Source organism: Panthera onca, chromosome B1 (genome assembly GCF_046562875.1).
Source record: "Panthera onca isolate mPanOnc1 chromosome B1, mPanOnc1 haplotype 2, whole genome shotgun sequence".
Lineage (NCBI taxonomy): Eukaryota > Metazoa > Chordata > Mammalia > Carnivora > Felidae > Panthera > Panthera onca.
In genome coordinates, this window is record NC_138342.1 from 21,671,111 (window position 1) to 21,687,174 (window position 16,064).

Consider the following 16,064-nt stretch of genomic DNA (forward strand, 5'->3'; position numbering starts at 1 on the left):
TTCCTGGCACAGTTACCACCTCTGACCTCTGCAGTAGTCTGTTACTGGAGATCCCCTAACCACCAGCTGACAGCTTCTGCAATTCAGAGGCAGACACAAGTTTTCGTTTGTATCTAAAGCCGCATAGGACAATGCCATAAATCTGCCCCTGCAGCCTAAAAACCCTTTAGGACCTCAGTTTTGAAAAACAAAGTGCCTGACTGTGAAGTGTGATTTTTCACGGCTCCTGGGATCTCCTTGATACTCTGCACATCCCCCTCCACAAAGTGGCCAGTGCCTGGAGTTCTGCCTTAGAGACTCATCCTTCCATAAAGAACTAATTAACCCAGACTGTGCAGGGAGGCTTCCGACCACGTGAACTCTTGAAATTATACATAGAGTTTGAGTGCATGTGCATTTGGCCATTTTCAGCTGTGAAGAGACGATCTTTACGTGTTTGCTGCTACCCAAAAATGTCAATAACCCACCAAAAGTTTAAGGGTGATTGTTGTTTTTTCTGATAAGATGTTTTAAGTTATGGGGCATTAAAGGTGCATGAAAACACATCGACGCCTGGGCATGAATGTTACATATCGCAAAGGAGGCCAACTGAAAACTTGCATAAGCTGCTTTCTAGGGAAAAAAAGGCAAACAATAATTTAATTGACTTTTCTCCTAGTTTTCATTCAAAATAAAGTATCTGTATTAGTGAGAGAGAGATTATCATAACACGGATGCCACCTCTCTATGCTTAACTTCAAAAGTAAGGTCTGAACACATGTCTGGTGAGGATTCTGAAACTGACTCTGGAAAGTGTTGTCTCTTAGAACAGCAGTGCTCAGACTTCTATAAAGGGTCAGATAGTAAATATTTTTGGCTTTTCAGGCCACATGATCTCTGCCAAGCTACACAACTCTGCTGTTGGGTGGAAAGTGGCCATTCACAACATGTAAACAAATGGGAGTGTGCTGTTTCAATAAAACTTTATTTACAAAAACAGGTGGTGGGCCAGATTTGGCCCATGGCAGCAGGTTGCCGATCCCTGTTTTAAAGTTTAAAGATGCCGTGGAATGAAAATAATAAGGCTCACATATCTGCCAGGTGTATAATCTATACCAACTTCAAGCTACTTAGCAAAAACAAAATGCCTGATCTTGTTATCCTGTGGGTTGTTAACCTGGAATCAAAAGTAATTTCAACAAGTATCTCTACATGCTGGGCAAGCCACGGGTGATGTTAAACACCTAACAGTTAAAATTAAGAATTCCACATGTCAGATTTTTCCCTGGGATGAGACAAAAATAAAACTGGGTTCTTTAAAACGTGATTTGTCAGCCCGTGCAACTCAAGGAAATCAGATGTTTGGCAAATGACTACAGTAAAATAATGCTTTTACCTTAGGGCCTCACTCCGGGTGGGAAATCCCTCCCTGATCGTCCAAAGGTAGCCTTTCTATTTTTTTCTAGAAACCTGATATCTTTTAGAATCACAGGCTTCTGGCATTGCAAACACAAGCAGGCAGTGCCTGCCAGGCTTCAGGCTGCTGCTTGTCCAAATGGGGAGAAAAGAGATCCTTGTGATGCTTCAAAAGTCTGCAACTGCTTTCATTTCCCAGGCAACATGGTGGAAAGGCTGGTCCTCTTTTTATTTTCCCCATTTGAAACAATTAGTCATTTTATCTTCCTGTTTAATATTTCGTTTTGAATGCTGCCTGGTTAGAACCTTTCGTGTCTGTACAGCAGCAGGCAGGGAAGGAGGCTTGAACAAATGAACTAAGAGGAAGGGAAAGGGGTTGGGATGGGCACCAGAGAAGCCGGGGACAAGTCAATCCCAAGGCGATGGAAGCATCTAGCAAAACTGAGATCGCTTCTCTGGCTCGAAATATGCTCCCTCGACATTAGTGAGTGCTGAATTCCCTGCAGGAAAAACACTCAAAATGTAAGTAAGCTCTGACCATCGTCCTCCAGGAGCTGAGTCGTGGCTGCAGACACACGGAGACCTGCATGGAGAGATTTTACTTGCCGGAAAACAGATTGAAATTGACACCAGTACTCAGACTTCACAAATGCCAAGGTAGGAGGTGGTGCAAGAGAGAAATCAGGGCTGCGATGCTTGTGTAAGATTCAGTAGGAAGGAAAGATATTCTTTTTTCTTTTAAAGTCAGGCTTTGGAGGCATAATTTACAAGCAGAAAAAACTCCCTTTTCAGTGCCTACTTCCCTGCATTTTGACACATACAGTGTTTGGTGGAAAACTATTTCCATCACCACAGAAAATTCCCTGGTGCTCCTTTGTAGTCAACCTCTGTGGCCACTCCCAGCCCCTGGCCACCACCGATTTGCTTTCTGTCCCTAGAGTTCTGCCTTTTTTCGCAATGGCAGATAAATGAAATCATACAGTGGGCAGCAGGAAAAAAAATGAGATTTTTAATCTCAAGAAAAGAGGAGATTTCCAGAGAACGAATATGTCTCAAGCACCGTAAGACAGATGGGGAGAGTGGGGCGGGGGAGGGGGAGAGGAGGGGAAGGCCCGGGTGGCTTAGTCAGTTGAGCTTCTGACTCTTGATCCCCGCTCAGGTCACGATCTCACGGTTCCTGAGTTCAAGCCCCGCATCAGGCTCTCTGCTGACAGCCCAGGGCCCGCTTCTGATTCTCTGTCCCTCTCTCCCTGCCCCTCCCCTGCTCATGCTCTCTCTCTCTCTCTCTCTCAGAAATAAACATTAGAAAAAAAATTTTTTTAAAAGGGCAGATGGGCAGCTGGTAAAGGTAGCTGGTGCTATAACAAGAGCCAAGGGTAATGGAGTGTCCTCTAGTATGTTCTTTCCACACAAAGTTCCTAGACGAATACCTGATCCCGTCTGCTCCTTACTGTAAACCTTCACTGGTTTCCCCTGCCTTCAGGATAAAGCCCAAACTCTTCAGTGCGACTTTCCAGGCCTTGCAAGATCTGACCCCCATCGGCTCCTCCAGCCCTGTCTCTCCCCATCCTTCTCCTCCCTGTTCTCTACTTCAAAATCCGTGTGCTGGCCACTCCGTATACACTCTGGTTCTTCCACATGAAGTGTACTCTCTCCCCAGCAGGCCTTTGGATGTGGGTTTCTATTGGAGCATTTCCTGGCCCTCCCAGTTTGGTTCCGACACCATGCTGGTGGGCTCCAACACTCAGACCCCCTTGTCTTGGTGCTTATCAAACCACATCGTAACTGCATGTTTAATTGTGTCTTTCCAACTAGACTTTAAACTCCGTAAAGCTCCAGGGGAGCAGAAGCCACGTCTGTCTTACTTGCTGTTGTCTCTTCGGCATCTGGCAGAGTAGTTCCTCAAGGAATATACTTTAGGTTGAGCCAAAGAGACCAGTGAAATTCAGACAAAATTCAGGGGTGCCTGGGTGGCTCAGTCAGTTGAGCCTCTGACTCTTGATTTTGGCTCAGGTCATGATCTCGTGGTTTGTGAGTTCAATACCCATGTCGGGCTCTGTGCTCCTCTGTCTCCCTCTTTCTTTGCCCACCCCCTCTCTCTCAAAAATAAAAAAATGTAAAAAAAAAAAAATTCAAACAAAATTCAGAAGAGGGAGAAGTTTCTTTTAGTTGGGGGCGGTGGAGGGGCAGGGAAGGGGTGAAAAGTCCAGAAGTGCTTTGGGAAACACTCGGCATTTGAGCTGGGTCCTTGTCCAGGAGCTCCCCTGTAGCATCATAGTCCACCTGTCCTTCCGTACTATGCTTTGTGGAGACAGGGTGGGGTATCTGAAAATTACCTTTCCCAGACTCTCTTGCCATCTGGACTCAGAGGGAAATCCAAAGGCAGCAGGAGAGTCCTGCTTTGGCTGCGGGAGTGAGGTTGTTGCTGGAGTAGCAGCAGGGTTTGGCGTTCCAGACTGTGGCAGCCCCCGCAGAGGCAACACCCCATTGAGCTGTTGCAGCCTGGGCCAGGGAGAACCCTCTGGCACATCCAGAAGTGACAAGCAGCATGAGTAGCAGGTGTGGATCTAGGGGTTTTAGACCAAGGGTGCTCAACTGTGGCTCCTTTTTTTGCTCCTTCAGCCCTCTTCCTCCTCCCTTTTGCTCTTCCCACCCTTCCAGCATCTCTGAAACCAGTTCCCTGGACTGAATTGAATTCCCTGTGTTTGAAACACCTAGAGTGGTTTCTATTCTCCTGTCCAAACCCAGTCCAATATGGCTTTGAAATCAGGATAAGGGATAATGACAGGGATTTTGGAGGGGAGAGCGACCATGAGCATAGGTCCAGAGGTGGGATAGTCTGCAGGAGTGTTTGGAGAAATCGTCGATTTGGCTGGGGCATGGTGATTGAATAGGAGAGTGGCAAGAGGAAAAGCCAGGGAGGCATAGCAGGCATATATTGTGGAGGAACTCAAATACTGGGTTGCAGAGTCTGCCCTGGCTTTGATCAATAGACGAGATTCACTGAGGAGTCAGGTGCTATGACTGGAGCTGGTCATGAGAAAATTGTTCTGTTTAGTGGTGCGTGTGATAAATTGGGAAGAAGGGAGGGACCTTCTTCACCCTGGCAAGAATATAATATTTAGAGGCTCTGGGGCTGGATTGGGTGAGATGAATGAGACAGCGAAAATCAAAGATGGCACCACAATTTTCCACCTTATTCACTGAGAGAAAAGTGGGGGCATTAGGCAAGGTCAGGAAGATAGAATTCAAGTGACCAGGAAGCTGTGGAAGGCAGACGAGAATCGGCATCTACATAGCCCTATGAATTTTCATCTGTCATCTCATTTGATTTCAATTCCAATTTTCTAGCTCTTTCCACTATACAATTGCTCGTTGGCATTGGCCTACAACTTGGCAAAGAAGCTGGGTTTATATAACATGATTTGGTAGTCATCTGCGTAGAAGAGAGAACCAAAAACATAATGCTGGGTGAGATCAGAGAGTAAAGGAATCCAGGCCCACAAGGATGCGTGTGGGCAGGTGGGTGGAAGGATGGAGGGTTGAAGGTGGGAGGAAGTAGAGAAATAGCAGGAAAGTAGGGAGCAGGAGGACCAAGACAGTTCTGGGCCTTGGAGGTCAAGGGAGACTTCATGAAAAATGGAACTTGCCACAACAGTCACCTCCTGCGAGGTGTTAAGAAGAATAAATACTGAAGAAAATTCCATGGAGTTTGCAGACATCGATTTCAACGATGCAATGGACAGAATCTAGAATTCTAATGGCTAAAAAGTAGTTGAATAATGAGAACGTAAGAAAGTGAGAATGGCCTGTCTTTCCATTCTCTTGGCCCAGTTGGCATCCATTTCCTCTGCCTAACACAAAGCCCTTCCCTTCTCACACCCTCAGCGACACACCCATGAGCTCCCCATCCCGTCTTCATCCAAGTCTAGGATGGGCCAACTGCTGGGATTGTGTGTACAGAGCTAGCTCGCTGACTTGCAATTGCAGCCTATTGTGCAGGCTGAAGTTAATCATTAGCGTCAAAGTGTGATGCTCAGCGTTGTAGGTTAAGGGGGTTTACAGTTAGGCTCAGGGTTTTTTCTTAAGGATGTCTAGCAGTTTATTAAATGAAGGCTAACTGCTTTCCATAACTTCACTAGAAACCATCAGGAAAGAATTATACCATTCCCCACCCCCCACCGCCCTTTTTAATAAATGTAGCTTGTCTCATGTACTTGGCATTCACTCAAAGTCACAAAATCACATCAATGCACACCATTAAGTGTTGAAAGCCGCCTGTCTCACAAGACCCTGGTAAACTCCGCAGACCGCGCTCTGCATCGTCAGCGAGGTAGGCCGCAGCGGGAGTGAGCAGGCTTCCTGTGCTTTGACAGACGAGCGGAAGCCCAGGTTACAATCTGATTACTTTGCAAGAGTTCCCAACCTTGACCTAAATCGCCCCGCAGAAATCCGCTAACAAATCAGAACAGAGCATCTCTGGTGGCCCCAAGCAAGAGGCATCCAGCTTTCAAAATCCTGGTACGTTCCCCTTCGCGGATGGGGTGTACTTCGCCCAGTTGAACCTTTCATAACATGCAGAGCCCTGCTAAATCTAGAGCTAACTCTGTGCCTGACAAAATACCAGCCTTCTAAATTACATTCCGTATGAACAAACACGACTGCAAAACATCCAAACAACGGTGCGGTGGGTGGAAACAGATGTCATCATTTATTTTCAGATTCGTTTATTCAACAATTGAAAAGAGGAATGTTGCTTATTCTACACAACAGCTTCGGATTTGAACAGTTTACTTGTTATTGAAAAAATATATAGGGCTGTCAAATGGTTTTCTAGATTTTGGAAGTAGTGCCTCCACGCGGAATTCTGTGTTGTTCTGCGACACAAACATAATAGGTCTTCCCCGAAACCTGCTGTAAAAAATTCCGTTGCCCTAAGATAAAGTATTTTAAGGTAGCTTAAAAAAAAAAAAAAACAACAACACTCGGAATCAGTCTGAAACAACCTGATTTTATTTCTCCTAACGACCAATGCCGACAGCAATACATAGTCATGACTGGCATCTTTGAGTTTGACATGATCATCTGCAACGGTGAAATCTCAGTTAATTTCCACTGCTGGTCTTGAACTGATTGGTTGATTTTTTTCTAAAATGTAAAATTTTAAACGGAGATCTTCCTTCGAGTCATGTTGCTTTCCATCTTTCTCTGGTTATAAGGTGTGTGGGAAGGAGGATGCGGGAGACGTCCGGAGGGGTGGCTAGGTGGGTTCGAACCACGTTCCCGTCACCCTCGTTTAGGACAAGACACATCTGAGAACAACGAGCGCCTCCCCTTGCTGTCTCAGCTTCATCACCTCCCGTTCACGGCCCAGCCCACTGCCATCTGGCTTCCATTCCATCTCTCCATTCAGGCTGTTCCGAGTCAGATGTTACCAAGGTTTTCCCACTTGCCGGATCCGATGACCTATTTTTAGGCCCCTCTTACTTGACCTTTTGGCAGCATTGGACCCAGCAGCGCAGACCCGAGTTTCTGAACTCACGTGCCTACAGTAAGGGGCAAAACCGGGTTCAGTGAAGCGGCGCTTACGGATGCCTTGTGAGCCCTGGAAAGCGGTCACATGGTGGGCATGTGCCCCTTCTAGGAGACCAGCTGCTGCTCAGCTCTGGCTCGATTTTGGCCATGGAAACATGTTAAATCTCTTGATTTTTTTTTTTTTTTTTTAAAGCTCAGTTTTTGTGAGACCGTTTCCAATTTTTAGATATTGGCTCAGATTCTTTATAATTTTTTTAACGTTTATTTATTTTTGAGAGAGACAGAGACAGAGCATGAGCGGGGGAGGGGCAGAGAGAGAGAGAGGGAGACACAGAACCCGAGGCAGGCTCCAGGCTCTGAGTTGTCAGCACAGAGCCCAGCATGGGGCTCAAACTCAGCAACTGCAAGATCATGACCTGAGCTGAAATCAGACGCTTAACCAACGGAGCCACCCAGGCGCCCCTGGCTCAGATTTTTTTTCAATGCTTGCGGGACAAGCAAACATCTCTCCAGACCTGCTAGGGGAAGCCTGTGCTGCAGAGGATTCCCGAGTTCTGCCGGCTTCTGGGCTACCCCTGTCTCTTCTGCCTGCTCATCTCTGCCTTACTTTCGCTTTTTTCCCCACCCACCTTTCTCCTGTTGAGGCTCCCTAGTCTACGTCCTTCTTTTTTTTATTATGAATATAATTTATTGTTCAAATTGGCTTCCATACAACACCCAGTGCTCATCCCAACAGGTGCCCTCCTCCGTGCCCATCACCCATTTTCCCCTCTCCCCACCCCTCCCATCCACTCTCAGTTTGTTCTCTGTATTTAAGAGTCTCTTGCCGTTTGCCTCCCTCCCTCTCTGTTTGTAACTATTTTTCCCCCTTCCCCTCCCCCCTGGTCTTCTGTTACGTTTCCCAAGATCCACATATGAGTGAAAACATATGATATCAGTCCTTCTCTGTCCCTAGTCTTCCCCCTCGGCTCTCTTCTCCCTCCGCCTCCTGGGTGACGTTGGGAGCCTAGGGCTGGCGCCATGGTTTTGCATCCGATGTGGTGACATGGGAGCCCACGCTCAAAAGGCCTCCGTGCTTGGGGTTTAATGCTGTGCAGCTGCTGTCTTCAAGTTCTTAAAATATCTTTGAATGTGTGTTTTATGAGTGAAGCCTAATGGGACAATGGAGCACATTCTGGAGGCTTGGCATCCCAATTCTGTGCACTCTCCCCACCTCCCTGGGAAGGGTTCTGGGCTCCTTCTCTTCGACCTTTGCACCCCTGGGTCCTGCCTGTCCCCCACCCCTGGCCCCCGCCATGCCTCCCCTACCCCTGTCCAAACTGCTGCCCTTCACTCTGGCAGGAATCTGAGCGCAGGCTCGAGGAGAGTGGAGGTCACAACCAGTGGCATCTGGGGGCAAAGCCCAGCAGCGGTGGCTGTCGCCTCACTCACTCCACCCCCAGGTTGACAGCAGTACAGCTCCATCAGTGGGCTAGTTGGCCAGGGCCAGCCTCTAGCCACCGTTGATCCAAACACCTAGCACATCCTGGCACGGAGGTTGCAACACACTTGGGGAGGCCCATCTGCTGTGGGTTGGGACAGCTGGCCTGTATAAAGGGGAAATGCCCGATTTGACTTCCTGGCTCCCTGCTGAGGTGTGGCACATTGGTGGTGGGGGTGCGGGGGGGGGGGATTGCTGGTGGGAGAGGAAACATGGCAGCGGTTAGGTCCACCTGCATGAGGACTTTGCCAGTCCCAGGGTGGGACCCCTGGCACCTGCAAGGCTCTGAATTCACCCTGCAAGTATCCCCAAATCCTTTGGGCCCACACCGTGCCTGGGGGAATCTTTTCTTCCTCCTTCTAACTTCCCTGAGTCTGGCTTGTGTTCATTTCTTATGACCAGCTTGAGTCACTGTCCAGGGTCAAGCCAAGAGATCCGTTGCATAATTTTAGTGATTCCAAGTTAAATGTTCTGATATTTGCATTTGGAACTGACATTGCACAATACAAAGATTAATGGTAAAATTCATGCCAATAAGTTTAAACTTTTATTTATTTAGAACAACGTTAAATAGCAAATAAAAACCTCTATGACATTTGGAAACAATTTCAAGTCTCTCCCTTTCTTCAATTTCCCATATCCAGTTGGCCACCAAGTTCCATCAGTTGTACTGAACGTTCCAAGCCCTCTGGTATCTCCGTGCTTGGGTAGGGTATGTGGTGCCTGAACTACCTGTTCAAAACCTGTTCAAAACCCAGATCATATATTATCTCCTCCAAAAAGCCTTTTTGTAACCGAGCAGGCAGAATTAGTCACTATATTTTCGGTGATCCAACAGCCTGTTTTTACAATATTTATTGTAATTATTCATTTATATGTCTGTCTCCCTTACTAGGCCATGAGCAAATCAAAGATAGGGTATATTTATTTATCTGTATACTTTTTATGTCTAGCATAGTTTGTTGTAGACTTTCAGTAAGTGATAAATGGTACAGGAAAAATAAGACAGAATTTACAGGTACCAGAAAAAGCAGATTCTTGGGGCGCCTGGGTGGCACAGTCACTTAAGCATCTGAGTCTTGATTTGATCTTATGGTTTGTGAGTTTGAGTCCTACATCGGGCTGTGGACTGACAGAGCTGAGTCTGCTTGGGATTCTCTGTCTCCCTCTCTCTCTGCTCCTCCTCTGCTTGTGCTCTGTCTCTCTCTCTCTCTTTCAAAAAGAAATAAACATTAAAAAATAGCCTTAAAAAAAAAGAAAAAGCAGATTCTCACGGAGGGTAAATCTATTTGCTAGGGATACTTGAGCTCAGGGGCTGGGGGGGTGCATAAAATGAAGGTAGACCCCCCCATATCTGGGTTGAACATCTTGGATGTTCATTTCAATCACAGACTTGTTATAAAGAAGAAGAAGAAGAGAAGGAAGCAGCCAAAAAAAAAAAAAATTCTTTGCTTCTGACAAAAACATGATTTAATGGAAATCAATGCGTTATAAGATAATTCCTGTACTTAAACAATTATTTTTTGGAAAGTTGTTAACATGACCCTTTATATTTTAAAAAATGTTTTGACATACAAAAAGCTGTCCATAATGTATATATCTTGATGGGCTTGGAGATACCCATGAAAGGATCACTATGATGTCTGATGTAAACTTATCCATCATCACCAAAACTTTTACCTCTTATATTCCCTCCTCCTCCTCTTCCTCCTCCTCCTTCTCCTGCTTCTTCTTATTTTGTGATAAGAACACTTAACATAAGGTCTGCTTTCTTAGCAAATCTTTAAGTATGCAATACAGTGTTGTTACCCACAGGCACTACGCTGTACAGGAGATCTCTAGGACTTACTCATCCTGTATAACTGAAACCTCCGTGCCTTTGCTAACACCTCCTTGTTTCCCCCTCCTCCCAGCCCCTGGCAAGCACCCTACTACTCACTCTACTTTCTGCTTCGAAGAGTTTGACTATTTTCTCTTCATCATGTAAGTGGTATCACGACACTTTTTAAAGCTTCATGCTTATTTAAACAGTATCAATGTCACGTCCCAGTATTCATGTGTCCCCAAACTTTTTAGTCATACCATACGTTGGATCGAGACTGCTCTATGTTCATTACATGTTTTTCTGTGTCTTACAAATAACCCGTCCTCCATCCATGTATCAGATGTTGGGACTAAATAGCTTGAGGAGTCAGAGAAAGGAGATGAGGTGCCAAAGCACTCTGGTGAAAATACTATGAAAAAAATGTTGTACTGACACCAGAGACCATTAATAACATATATTGCATTTTTATCAATATGAAATATGAAATCTGGGGCACGGTCTATTGTTAACCCAAATTTTAAATGTGAGTAATGGCAGAGCAGGAGTTCTTTATTAAAAATGGAGTCATAAAAAATTAACTAAAGTCAGTGCAGGTATGATCCACAACTCCCCTGAAAATGCAGCTGATTATTTTTGGTAAGTCAGTACTTTCTTTTAATTTCGGAAATGAGGCTATCTACCACTTTCTGGGCAGAGTAATAGGCATTGACCTGGTCTGAGCTGGAGGCGTGGTAAAGTAGAGAGCTCTGTAGCAATTCCTAAATTAAATCTTTATAGCTCGATTCTACTGTTTCAGAATGTCTAGATCAAATCATCTTGGGTGTCTGTTACAAATGCCACTATGTGAGCCCCACTCCAGACCCACTAAATTAGGACCTTTGGAGGAAGGGCTGAGGAAGCTACATTTTTAACAAGCTCTCCATTTCGTCCCAAGTGACCATTAGCTGCTCCAGATTTTAGGAAAACCCAATTTCCAACATAGATACAATAATTTGAGATCGTCAAAGAAAACAACTTTTCATCTCTCTTCAACATCATTGGCAGAATTAGGAGTTCTAGCTTAAGTGAGTTTTCCAGAAGAATTTCAGTTTTCCAGAAGAATTTCATAAGTTCTAGAACTTCTAAATGTTTTAAACATTTTAATGAAAATCCTTCTACGCTGTGTTATATAATTCACCATCTTCCCAAACAGAATACATTGCACAAATGGGGCATCATTATTGGTGACTCAGGATCATTATTACAAGTATCCATTATTGTAAGAATAGCTTAAAAAGTTAGGAAGCCTGTAAACCTCCACTAAATGTTCCAGCTGGCTGTGTTTTTATGGTACTGCAATAGCTTTTTTGGTGTTTTGTTTAAATAATTTTCCTGTTTTCTTCCTTGCTGTCAGGTAACTTTTATTAATGGTATCATTACTTTTCCTACTTTCTGCTTTCGTCTTTAATAAGCTCTGGGAAAGCATGGGGAGGGAACTCTTTATGAGTAAAGTTTTTGCGTGGGTGCGAGGATGAGTTGGGATGCTTTCAGGTGTAATAAAAAGCCACAATTCAGACTGACTTAGACAATAAGGGAATTCATGATCTCACATAAAAAGCATCCGTGTTTTACATAGTTGAAATCAAACTGTATACACAAGTTTTATCCTGCTTTTTATACTTATTATATCAAGCCATTTCCTATGTCATTAATCCCTCTACAAATATTCTTATACGTAACATTTCACCATATTAATTCAACAAATGTTTCTGGGGGATTTTCTATGTGCGAAGCACAGGAAGATGATGGAGATGAAGTGGAGAGCAAGAATAGGCTGGTTCTGGGGCGCCTGGGTGGCTCAGTCGGTTGGGCAACGGACTTTGGCTCAGGTCATGATCTCACTGTTCATGGGTTCGAGCCCCACGTCAGGCTTCGTGCTTACATCTAGGATCCTGGAGCCTTGCTTCGGATTCTGTGTCTCCCTCTCTCTCTCTGCCCCTCCCCCGCTCACACTCTGTCTCTCAAAAATAAATAAACGTTAAAAAAAAAAAAAAAAAAAAAAAAAAGAATGGGCTGGTTCCCGGTGTCTAGGAGCTGTCAGTTTAGTAAAGTCTGCCATTATTTCTTTAACTGTTATTTTGTTTCCGGACAGTTATTTTGCAATGATAAATAATATTCTAATAAACATGTTGCTTAATTTGGGGTTTATTTCCATAAGAGTAATTCCTGAAAGGAATTATTGGGTCATATTAAGGTTCCTGTTCTATATATTTTTTGAGATTTTTTTAATTGTGGTAAAATACATATAAACAGATTTCTAAAATGGATTATACCTGGTTAGGTCTATTGACAGAATTTAAGTAATTCTTTTTCACAGTTTACTTGCCATAATTATATTTTTAAACTGTGTTAGTTAATAGTAGAAAAAAATTCTAGCATCCTTTTAACTGGTATTTCTTCATTCATTAGTCATGTAGGCCATTTTCAACTGTTTATATTTCTACTTTTGTGAAATGTCTATTTATATGTTCACCCTTCTATATATTAAAATCTTAAGATTTTTCTTATAGTCAGAGGTTTTTTTTTTTTTAAATAGAAGATAATTTTCCAATCATCAGATTTACTACACATATTTATCCCAGTTTATTTTAGCATTTTCATTTTGGCTAGGCTTCTTTTTGGATCTAAAGAAAATTTTTCACTTTAATGGAGTCAAATTTATCCGTTAGTATGTTTGTAAATGATACAACTTATTTTAAGCTTAGAAAAGTGTTTTCTACTAAGAGCATATTTCTTCACTGATGTTTTGCATTCAACACTTTGTCTGGAGTTGGACATATGGTGTAAGATGAACAGCAATTTATTTCCTTCTAAATAGCTAAGCGATTTCTACGGACTCTTTTTATTGCTAGCCTTTGTTCACCTTTCTGCTACATTTGACTGCTGCTAACCACTTCTTTTCAAAGCTCGTCTACTTTTTGGCTGCTCACTCTCTCCTGGTTTTCCTTGCACATTTTTGTTATTTCTTTTCAGCTTCCTTCACTGCACCTCCTCTTTCTCTATCCATTTCTAAGATCAATTTCAACCCTTTCTTCTTTTTAGGTTACACATTCTTTCTGAGTAATCTGCCTCTTGGATCCGTTTGCAAATGATGCCCTGCCATTTCTAAAACCTTTGGCAGACGCTTCTACCTGGGTTCCAGGTCTATGTGCTCAGTCATGGATTCATTCAATATCCACCAAATAGTAATTGAACATCTACTCTCCCAGGCACTTGTCTGGGCTCATACTTGTGGGTGAGAATGGCAATATGGTAAGTCTATACAATGTACAGTATTTTTTTTAGGTAAGATAAGAGCTATGGAGAAAACTAAAGCAGGCAAGGAAGTTCAAACGTGTCTGTGGGTGGATGTGGGGGTTGCAGTTTTTTACCAAGTGGTCAGGGAAAGCCCCACTGAGGAGGAGACATTTATGCAAAGAGCTGAAGGAGACAGACGAGAGAGCAAACATGTGGTTATCCGTTGAAAGAACATTTCAGAAGGAAAAGCAAATGCAAAAGCCTTGAGGCAATGCTGTATCTGGTTTGTTTCAGGAATGAGGAGACCCCACGGCTCCCCCAAATTCAAGGAGGAGAGAGCAACAAGATGCAAGGTCAGAGGTGTAATTGGAGCCAGATAACACAGGACCCAGTCACCATTTAATGGCTTTTCCTCCAAGAAAAATGGGCTATTTGAGGGTATTAAGAAGAGAAATAACATGACCTCTGGCAGATGTGTCGCGATAGAATTTGGAGGGCAAGGGCAAAGCAGGGAAGCCGGTTAAGAGGCAAGTGCAATAACCCAAGCAACTCAGGGTTGCTTGGACCAGAGCGGTAGCTGCAGAGGTGATAAAAAATGGTCAGATTATTTTTCTATTTCAAAGTTAGGGTCAATAGGATTTGCTGGGTGACTAGACGTAGGGATGAGAGGAGGGGTCTCTCAGTCACTGACTGAGATGGGAACGTAGAGAGAAGCAGGTTTGGGAGAGAATATCAGGAGCATGGATTTTGAACATGTGAATTTGGGATGTTAATTAGATATTCAAGTGGAGATGTCAATATGAGTCTGGAGTTTACATGATAGCTCTGAGCCAGAAAAATGGATTTCGGAGTCAACAAAAGATGATGGCATTTAAAGCCATGAAAGCGGATGAAATTACCAAAGTGTCAGTGTAGGTAGAGAAGAGGTCTACACCCCGTGCTCTGGGAGCTCTGTCATATATTGAAATTGTTACTGCATTTTTGCACCTGCATATACTAAAGACATTTCAAACTAACTCTATCTTAAATTAAATTGCCCCTCCTCTTTAGTTCTTCAGTTCTATGTACAGAACCACCATTTTGGTAGAATAGCAAGTATCACTTTGAGCTTCCTGGTGGCCAAAGAATGAATACCACTTGTCAAGTTCTCAGACGTCTTGTTGCCATTGTTACTTCCTTCTCTTTCTTGACAATAATAAGCCACTAGCTTTTCTAAAGATCCCCTCCCACCCATTTTTGCTCCTGTGGGTGTACATCACTATGGCTTTCTTCCATCTGTCTGACCACATTGCTCATTAGGTAGAAATAAATTTCTAGGTTTAGATCTTTCAAATTATAATAGGGTGTACTAAGAGCTTTTGAAGTGGTTTGATATAAAATGCACACACACACACACACACACACACACACACACATGTATCATGAGTTTGAGACCTCACAATGCCAAGCTCTATTATTCAATTATTTACATGATATTGTTGAGCAAAATATGATTGTTCTCCAAAGAGTGCATATTTACTGTTTTTTAAGAAAGTTTTTGCTTTCTCCATTTAATAAAAGTTCAGATGATATTACTGCGATTAGAATGTCTTTCTCTTCCCCTTTGTCTAGTTAGTCTTTGATTTGGTAACAGCTTCTTGTCCTTCAAAGCCATCTCAATTGTCGTCTCCTCCAAGAAGTCTTCCCTGGTGCCCCAGGAAGGCTGTGGTTATGGAGCATTCTAGTTTTACCTGTATCATCTCATTTTGTCTGTAAATATTTATACATATGTGTCCATCATTAGATGGAAAGCTGCTTGGGAGCAATCAATCCCTCTCTTTTTTTAAAAAAGTTTATTTATTTTGAGAGAGAGAGCTAGAGAGAGCACATGCATGTGCACATGTGTGCACGTGTGTGTGTGTGTGCGTGTGTGTGTGTGTGTGTGTACATGTGCGGGTGCAAGCAGGGAAAAGGCAGGGAGAGATGGAGAGAGAGAATCCCAAGTAGGCTCCAGGCTGTCAGCAGGCAGCCCCACCCAGGGCTCAATCTCATGGACTGCGAGATCATGACCTGAGCAGAATTCAAGAGCCTGAGGTTTAACTGACTGAGCTCCACAATTGACTGAGCATCCTGCCAATTGCTTTCTTTCTTTTTTTTTTTTTTTTTTAACCTTCTGATGTCCAACAAGTAGCACAGTGACTGGCACTAGTAATCAATTAGGAATTATAATTGATTGATTTGTAATCAATGAGTAAGTGTGTAATTAGTAAGACAAAGGGTATAAACCTGAGCAACTGAATTAATGTCCTTTGCAAACAAGAGAGCTTTAATTAGTACATGGAATGTTAGTTACCTGGAATTTAAATAAAAATCTGGAGAAATAAAAAAAATAATAAGCACCTGGAAAAATTAAGATTCTCTTTTTGTTGGGGGCGCCCGGGTGGCTCAGTAGGTGAAGCGTCCCACTTCGGCCCAGGTCATGATCTCACAATTTGTGAGTTCGAGCCCCGTGTCAGGCTCTGTCCTGACAGCTTGGAACCTGGAACCTACTTCGGATTCTGTGTTTCCCTCTCT